Raw genomic sequence first — 7,749 nt, 5'->3', positions numbered from 1 at the left:
TGAACTGACATGAGTTGATTATATCCCTAGTCCAAATGATTTTCACTCTAGTATTTCCTAAAGAGTATCTCAGTAAGCTGTTCATTCAGAACATATCAGCTTATGGAGTAATTAGTTCTCCATTCTCTGCCTTCACACTATAACCTGTCTAGTTTAGGGGTCACTTGATTCTCCCGGGAGAGAAGTAGAGAGGCCAGCAATGAAAATGTCTTATTATACCTCTCTACTCCTTCATGTAAACCTCTAAGGCAAATGTTCCCCCTACTTGTGGGGTTCTACAACTCTTTGAACCTAGTCAGAGCATTTTCTAAAGCCACACCCAATCTTTATAAAATGTGTTTCATCGTTTGGTGAGCTCAGTCATGGTTCTCCATTTTAGTTTCTAGTTCCATCATCCTTGTTCCCAACAAATCAACATCTGTTCTCAGGATTTTAAGTTTAGGGCTTAGTTTGTCTTTCAAAGTCTATAATTCTCTATCACATTCACTCTTTTAGTCTTCTTTGAGTTCTCTTCTCAGCATAGCCAGGCCATCAATGAAGTCTGCCTTCACAAGTGGCATGGGCTCTTGTGTTCCCCTGGAGGGGTAACTCTGCAGAGAGTCATGTGTAAATGGGGTCACAAAGAAGCTTAGTAAGCTTTTCTGGACAGCTCACGTCAGTGGCATTATTGAGACATGGAGGTTCATACTTTGTTTATTAACCCTCTTTATTCTAATTTTTATGCCCCCAGATCTAAGGACTTGCTAGAAAGAAGAGTCTGTACCTTACATGGCAACATTCAAAGGCATAGGTATTCTCTATCAATGCACTGTGGGGTTGATTCTAGGAATTATGCTGTTAACAGGTAGTCATTGATTAGTCAGGAGAGTTTGAGTAGCCCCCTCACCTTTCGGATGTCATTCTGTGGCTATTCTGTGTAGTGGTAGCAGTGGGGTCCTCTTCTTCCAGAGTGCACCAGCAAGAGGCATAAGGCCTCCCTTGGTACCCCTTCCCTCTTTTATTGCCACCCATCGGCACCCTGGTGCAAATCAGTAACAGCCTCCTCAGGGGTAATTCTCCCATCCTGGTAAAAACACGACTCAATATCCTGGCTGTCACTCACCTTACAGTGGGACTTTTAGAAACACACAACCATCACGTTGAGTTTTGTGCCATGAGAAAGTTTGCTACAGGAATAACTGCTATTGGGCCTTTTGCCCCCAGGTCAAATTTTCCAGGGCTCCAAGTGGCACACCAGTCATCCCTGGTGGTGGTTCAAACCCCTGCTGCTGTCATGTTGGACTTTGGGTCATGGGTGACTCTGATAGGAAAAGTACTGCCAAAGGGATCCACCACCTCCAAAATCTTCTATATCAGGTGACACCAGCTCGCCAAGTCCAAGGACTAAGTTATAAGAATCACCAGTGCTCATTTCATTGGTGGAAGCAGGAGAGTGAGCGGGACTCGCTTCTACTCAGGCCATCATCCTAATTTCTCCCCCAAGCTGATTTGTAACTTCAATATACTCGTCACTGGTGCTGCCTAATGAGCTACTAACGCTTGGCACCACTAGAAACGTACATGCGTTCATGTGTCATGACATCTCTTATCACATTCAACACTACTGACAGTTTCATGTCAGAACTGCAATGTGAAAAAATATCAACCTGCACAAACATTAGTTACCCAAGGTAGACTACTATTGTATCATCAATATAAATATATAGGTAAGTATAGATTTACTATGCTTAATTCCACATCCACATATTTTGACAATGTATATATAATCAAGGTATGTAGATGAGAAGTTAAGAATAGTACATCTATACTTAACTATATATTCTAAAATTTGCTGCATCTAAAACTATTTTATTTTTGTTACTATCTGTACTAAATGGCTCTCCACAGTAAAAGACATTCCAAATATACAGAAGAATAATTGTATCAGAGATGTTTTCAAAATAAAACAATAAATCATGGTAGTATGACCAAAGTGAACCAAGAGGCACACGGTGAATGGCATAGACAATTCCATTAACTTAAGATAATATATTGACCAATATTGAAGAATTGATGGCAGAAGGCAGTATTAGTAGAAGATTAATCTATTTACTTTCTTGAGAAACGACGTATTGAAACATTTTAAGCTTTGAGAACAAGATCATATCCTAAATTGTCCACAAAATAGTTATTAAAGAATAGAAGTCCAATTAGCCTACATCGTTGATCGGCTTAGAAATGGAAATAATACCTTCCCTTCAAACCATCAAGGAAAGACAAATTAACATGCAGCTACCAAGCTTTTTAGGGGGGAGTGAGAAGATTTTGGCTAATGCACCATTGATACATTTCCCTAGAACATTAATCAAACAAATCTGCAACTTAAAAAGTCCCTCTCATTGATCAGTAAAAGGGTAAATGAACACCACAGAAACCCACCTGTTTCCCACAGCCACAAGTCCCACAGGACACTTCAAAATAATACATACACACACACATACACACATACAATAATGCTCAAGCCAAGAGGCTAAAGGCCGACTGGTTTGTAAATTAGCTGTTTTCTCTAAAGTGCAGCTAACAATGCCACTGATTGGAATTACAATAGTTTTGTTTTGTTTACCTTTCCCAAAATACATTTTTAATTCAACAATGGTGAGGTTAGTGGAATTATGTGATTCTGTGACTGCACCTATAACCATATAATGATGGCTTTACTTCATTAACCACATAAATAACATTGCAACCTGCAAAATGTGCAAATTTCACAAAAAAGTTATTTTTGGCTAAAGTGGATGAAAATAATGTGGCCAGACAAGGTGCAACATAGTTTACATTTTTAGATAACCTTACTGCATCATTTGTTGTAAATGCAGTGTTATGTTAGAAGCCCTGACAATGCTAAAGCTCAGCGGAGTGTTTTGGGTGCTGTTGTCACGAGTTACAGTTATCTCTATAAACTATAACTCAAGCCATAAGGTAACTATAACTTGCGCTGTCATACTCAGTGTTGTCATTAATGATGTTACTTCAAATGTTGCAATGATGTTATCAATGATATCATAAAACATGTCATGAGTCATGTAATATGTCAGGAAATAAGCAGTGCATGGAGAGGGCATGAGCTATAGTTAGTAGAGATAACTAAACTGACAAATTTCAGTGTTTTTGTTTAGTTTAAGACATTAAATTGTCAGTGAATGTGCGATCTAACTTTAACATCACTTTAACCTTTGTTTTTTTCAGTGAATGTCTCTGTTTTTCAACATAAAATAATATTTTATTACCATATGTAAAGTCAACGTAAAAGCCATGTGCCCACCTCCCCAAATAATACATTTTTGACCTCGGAGATGGGGTCCCCAGGCCCACCTTACCTTGGCTCAGGAATGGTGGCAGCATGCCTCAATATATATATATATATATATATATATATATATATATATATATATAATGGCAGTTTTTTTCTTTTCTTTCCTTTTCTTTTTTTAAAAAGTCACTTTCCTGCTGGAGTCTCTTGGGGTGGGGAGGTTTTTTTTTAAATTACCTTGGTACCACACCCCACACCTCCTCAACAGGGCCTTAGGGTATACTTATACTCATTCTTTTTATTTTTTAAATGAGCTCAGGACAGGCAACTAAGTCCTGAGTCCTGTAATGTCTGCTTGCAACATGTTTACATCATTCAACAAGAGTCCTCCTGTTTATTAAATAATAAAAAATAAAAAAATAAAATTGACCTGTAGAAGCATAACTAGTCCTGCGTTGTTTAAAACACCGCCCATCATTTTTCACTTTAAGATATGTTTTTTACAATATTCTAATTGAGCATATAACCAACCCTTTCAGGCGACCTGCGTCTCAACCCCTCGGCAATGCACAGTGTGGCTTTGGCCATTGGCCAATACATCCCTGTCAGCCTTACTTATACCATGTACGGCCTTCAGCTTGCACATTTGCGGATGGCTGTAGGGTCTGGTGTATGATGAAACACTTTAAGCATTTTTTAAATTTCGTTTTGGTAAAGTCATACTGGGTTGCCCCAGCGGTACGGCAAAGGAGAGCTCTGCTGGCTAATGCAGATCTAGCTATTGGGACCAGGGCACCTACAACAAAAATTACATTTTTTGTGAGGGTTCATTTTGAGTCCCTCACATTGACCTTGGTCTGGGAATGCTCGCCATGCCCTCTTCTATGCGTTTCTTTACTTTTTTCGGGACTGATTAACACTAAAAGATGATCATAATAACAGAAGTTTGGTTTTTCAAGTATTTAAATTCAATTTCGTTCCAGGCAAAAAAAGCAGGTAAAGACTTTATCCTATTGAAGGTGCTTGGAAAGTTAATAGCAACGTGGTTCTAAATGTCCCTCTAATAAAGAAATGAAAGGATTAGGGGGATTGTTCCGAATTGAGGGCTGGGCATCATACTCCGCAGGGTCCCTTCCAGCCCTGCAATTTAACATATCTGTGAACACTCCTACGGCCATTTTCCGTTTTTTTAAAAATTACATTATGAATTAAGACACAAATAAAAGTTCGCTTTGTTGATTCTTAGTGTTTGTTTTGCCAGATTTAATGTTGAAATAACAATTACAAGAGTACAACACCAGCCAGGTGCTAATTCAGAGCCCACGCGCCTTTTGTTCGCTAAGAACCTTTTATTACAATTTCTCATTTGTAAGGCAAAGCAGAACAAAAACAGTGGTAAAATGTCACAGCTCAAGGGCTTACAGCATGCTGTGGATGCAGCTGGATTTGTGACTTTTTGAAAAATAACTTTATTTGTACTGATAATCTTGATATCAATATCGGATGACAAAAGAAGAATTTCTAGAAGGTTGGCCACGTTAGAAAAAATGATGGAAAAAGAATGTACAGATCAATTAACAATAATATACGTTTTGCTCACATTTTGCAGTAAATCCACTGTGATGTGTAAAAACACCTCTGCTGTCTTTTTGCTATTTTCAAGTTAAACAATGGTGTTGTTGGGAAAGACAAGATATAATGGGAAAGTTCTACAGGCACATTCTCTGTAAGCCAGATGCAACATTATGCCCCACCCTCACACACACCACTCCTCCTGTCACCAAATAAGTAAAACATTGTTACTGTTAAACTTGGCGTGGTCTCCCCTAACTTTTTGCCTATACTTCCCAGGTTGTTGCTGTGTGCTGGTCTCTGTTTTTGCTGTTTTGTTTGCTTTGGACACATTACCACTGCTGATCAGTGCTAAAGTGAATGTTCCCTGTATACATTATATGTGTACTTTGGCTTATTCATGATTGGCATATTTGATTTACTAGTAAGTCCCTAGTAAAGTGCACTAGAAGTGCCCAGGGCCTGTAAATCAAATGCTACTAGTGGGCCTGCAGCACTGGTTGTGCCACCCACACGAGTAGCCCTGTAACCATGTCTCAGACCTGCCACTGCAGTGTCTGTGTGTGCAGTTTAAACTGACAGTTCGACTTGGCAAGTGTACCTACGTGCCAGGCCTAAACCTTCCTTTTTTATACATGTAAGGCACCCATAAGTTAGTCCCTAGGTAGCCCCATGGGCCGGGTGCAATGTATGTTAAAGGTGGGACATGTACTGATGTGTTTTACATGTCCTAACAGTGAAATACCTCCAAATTAGTTTTTCACTGTTACAAGGCCTATCACTCTCATAGGTTAACATGGGGTCCACCTTTAAATATCCTCAAAGGGCAAATTCCCTTTGAGAGCACATAGAAATATGGAGCTTAGGGTCTCTGAATTCACAATTTAAAAATGCATCTTTTAGTGAAGTTGGTTTTTAAATTGTGTGTTTGAAAGTGCCACTTTTATAAAGTAGGCATTTTCTTGCTGAAACCATTCTGTGACTCTGCCTGTTTGTGGATTCCATGTCTGGGTCAGTTTGACAGTTGGGCTGTTTGCACCTCTCCTCTAGACAGTGACACAAAGGGAGCTTGGGTGTAGCCTTCATATCCTGATGGGCCATCTGGGCTGAGGAGAGGGGACGAGTGGTCACTTACACCTGAGAGGGCTGTGCCTGCCCTCCCACAAGGCAGTCTCCAACCCCCTGGTGTGTGTCTGGGTCCTGCCCTGGGCAAGGCAAGATCTTGAAAACAACAAAGACTTCTCTTTGAAGTAGGCGTACTTCAATGGCACAAAGGGGTCTAAGAAGAGGACACAAACCCCCTGACAATCAGATTACTTTGAAACCAAGAGGAACCTCTGCCCGGGAAAAGAGCTGGAGAAGCTGGAGGAGGAGTACAGCCCCTTTGCCTGTGACTGTGCTTTGCTGGGTTGGCCTACAATAGCTGCTTCTACCTGAGAGAGGACAAAGACTGACTTTTGTGTGACTTCCCACTGGTGAAGAATCTCCAAGGGCTTGAACTTGACTTGCCTCCTGTTGTTGTAGTTTGAGTGACACAATGACTTCTCTCTGCCAGCACCTTAGGCTTTCTGCTGAGAGCCCTGCCTGCCAAATGACACCCTAACCTGTCTCTAGGCCCTTGAAAGGTGCAGCTGGTGGAAAAGGAAAGAAATACACGGGAAGACCGCTGTGCGGGGAAACTTTCAATGTACCACCCGCCCTGTGGCAGATAAACGACAGGCCGCCTGCCTCGAGGCTGAAATCAATGCTCTGCCTGCATCGCAGCTGGGAGATCAACGCAACGCAGCCTGAGAAATGACGCACAACACCCACAACGGTTGTTGTTAACGATGCAAGCCCCCACGAGGCGCGGTTTCTTGACACCGTGTGACCGGATTACAACACAACATCGCTGGGCGTGGAAAATCAATGCAAAGCCTACCTGGACCCGAGGTGCCTGTCCGGGACTAACGCATCGCTCTTTTGCAGAAGAGAAGAAACATCACACGCTGACCCGACCGGAGGATGAACGATGCACAGCTTCGCTTGCGAGTGAGAAATCGACGCATCGCTGGCCTTTTTTGATGCACACTCGCCTGTGCGGCTTTATTGTGATGCTACCCAGGTACTTTTGTGCAATAACAGCGTTTTCACTGTTTTTCAAGGGTTGAAACTGTTTTTCTTTTTAAAATTCACATCTTGACTTGTGGATGTTGGATTTTTGTTGTTTTGGAGTTATTTTGTTTAGATAAATATACCTATTTTTCTAAACCTGTGTTGTGTCATTTTGTAGTGTTTTCACCGAGTTACTGTGTCTGTTAGTACAAATACTTTAAACATTGCTTCTGAAGTTAAGTCCGCCTGCTCGTGCCAAGCTACCAAGGAGGTGAGCGGGGGTTAACTAAGGGTGATTCTCTTTTTCCCTGACTAGAGGGAAGGGCCTTGCTTGGAAAAGGGTAACCTGACTGCCAACCAAAGACCACATTTCTAACAGTTACATTCATTAATTCAAAGACATGATTAACGATTAATAAGATGAGAACAAAAATATTCCAAATTCACGAAGACGACAGTTTATCATATGTAGAGATGATAAATGGACTAGGAGTACATACTCAGAATGCAGTAGAGGAAAGCACTGATCTGATTTAAGTACCAAGAGTCATATTATGCAAAGTATCTGAGGGGCAAAAAGGAATGCATGTCTGCTTTATAGGCCCCCAGGGCCACTTTTGCATTACAGAAGGGGCAGCAAACGCTTGTGTGATCCCTTCTGTCATATTGATAGCACTGGTGCATGTGTAGCCATTGCTATTGTGAAAGGACGTTCCCACATTTGCATGGGGTGTGGCACCATGCAAATGCACTAATCATTTTGTCTCTGTGTCTGCATCATATGACAGATGCTG

The sequence above is a fragment of the Pleurodeles waltl genome, chromosome 6 (genome assembly GCF_031143425.1).
Source record: "Pleurodeles waltl isolate 20211129_DDA chromosome 6, aPleWal1.hap1.20221129, whole genome shotgun sequence".
In the NCBI taxonomy this organism is placed as follows: domain Eukaryota; kingdom Metazoa; phylum Chordata; class Amphibia; order Caudata; family Salamandridae; genus Pleurodeles; species Pleurodeles waltl.
The sequence above is the reverse complement of the archived record's forward strand: the minus strand, read 5'-3'. Positions refer to the sequence as shown.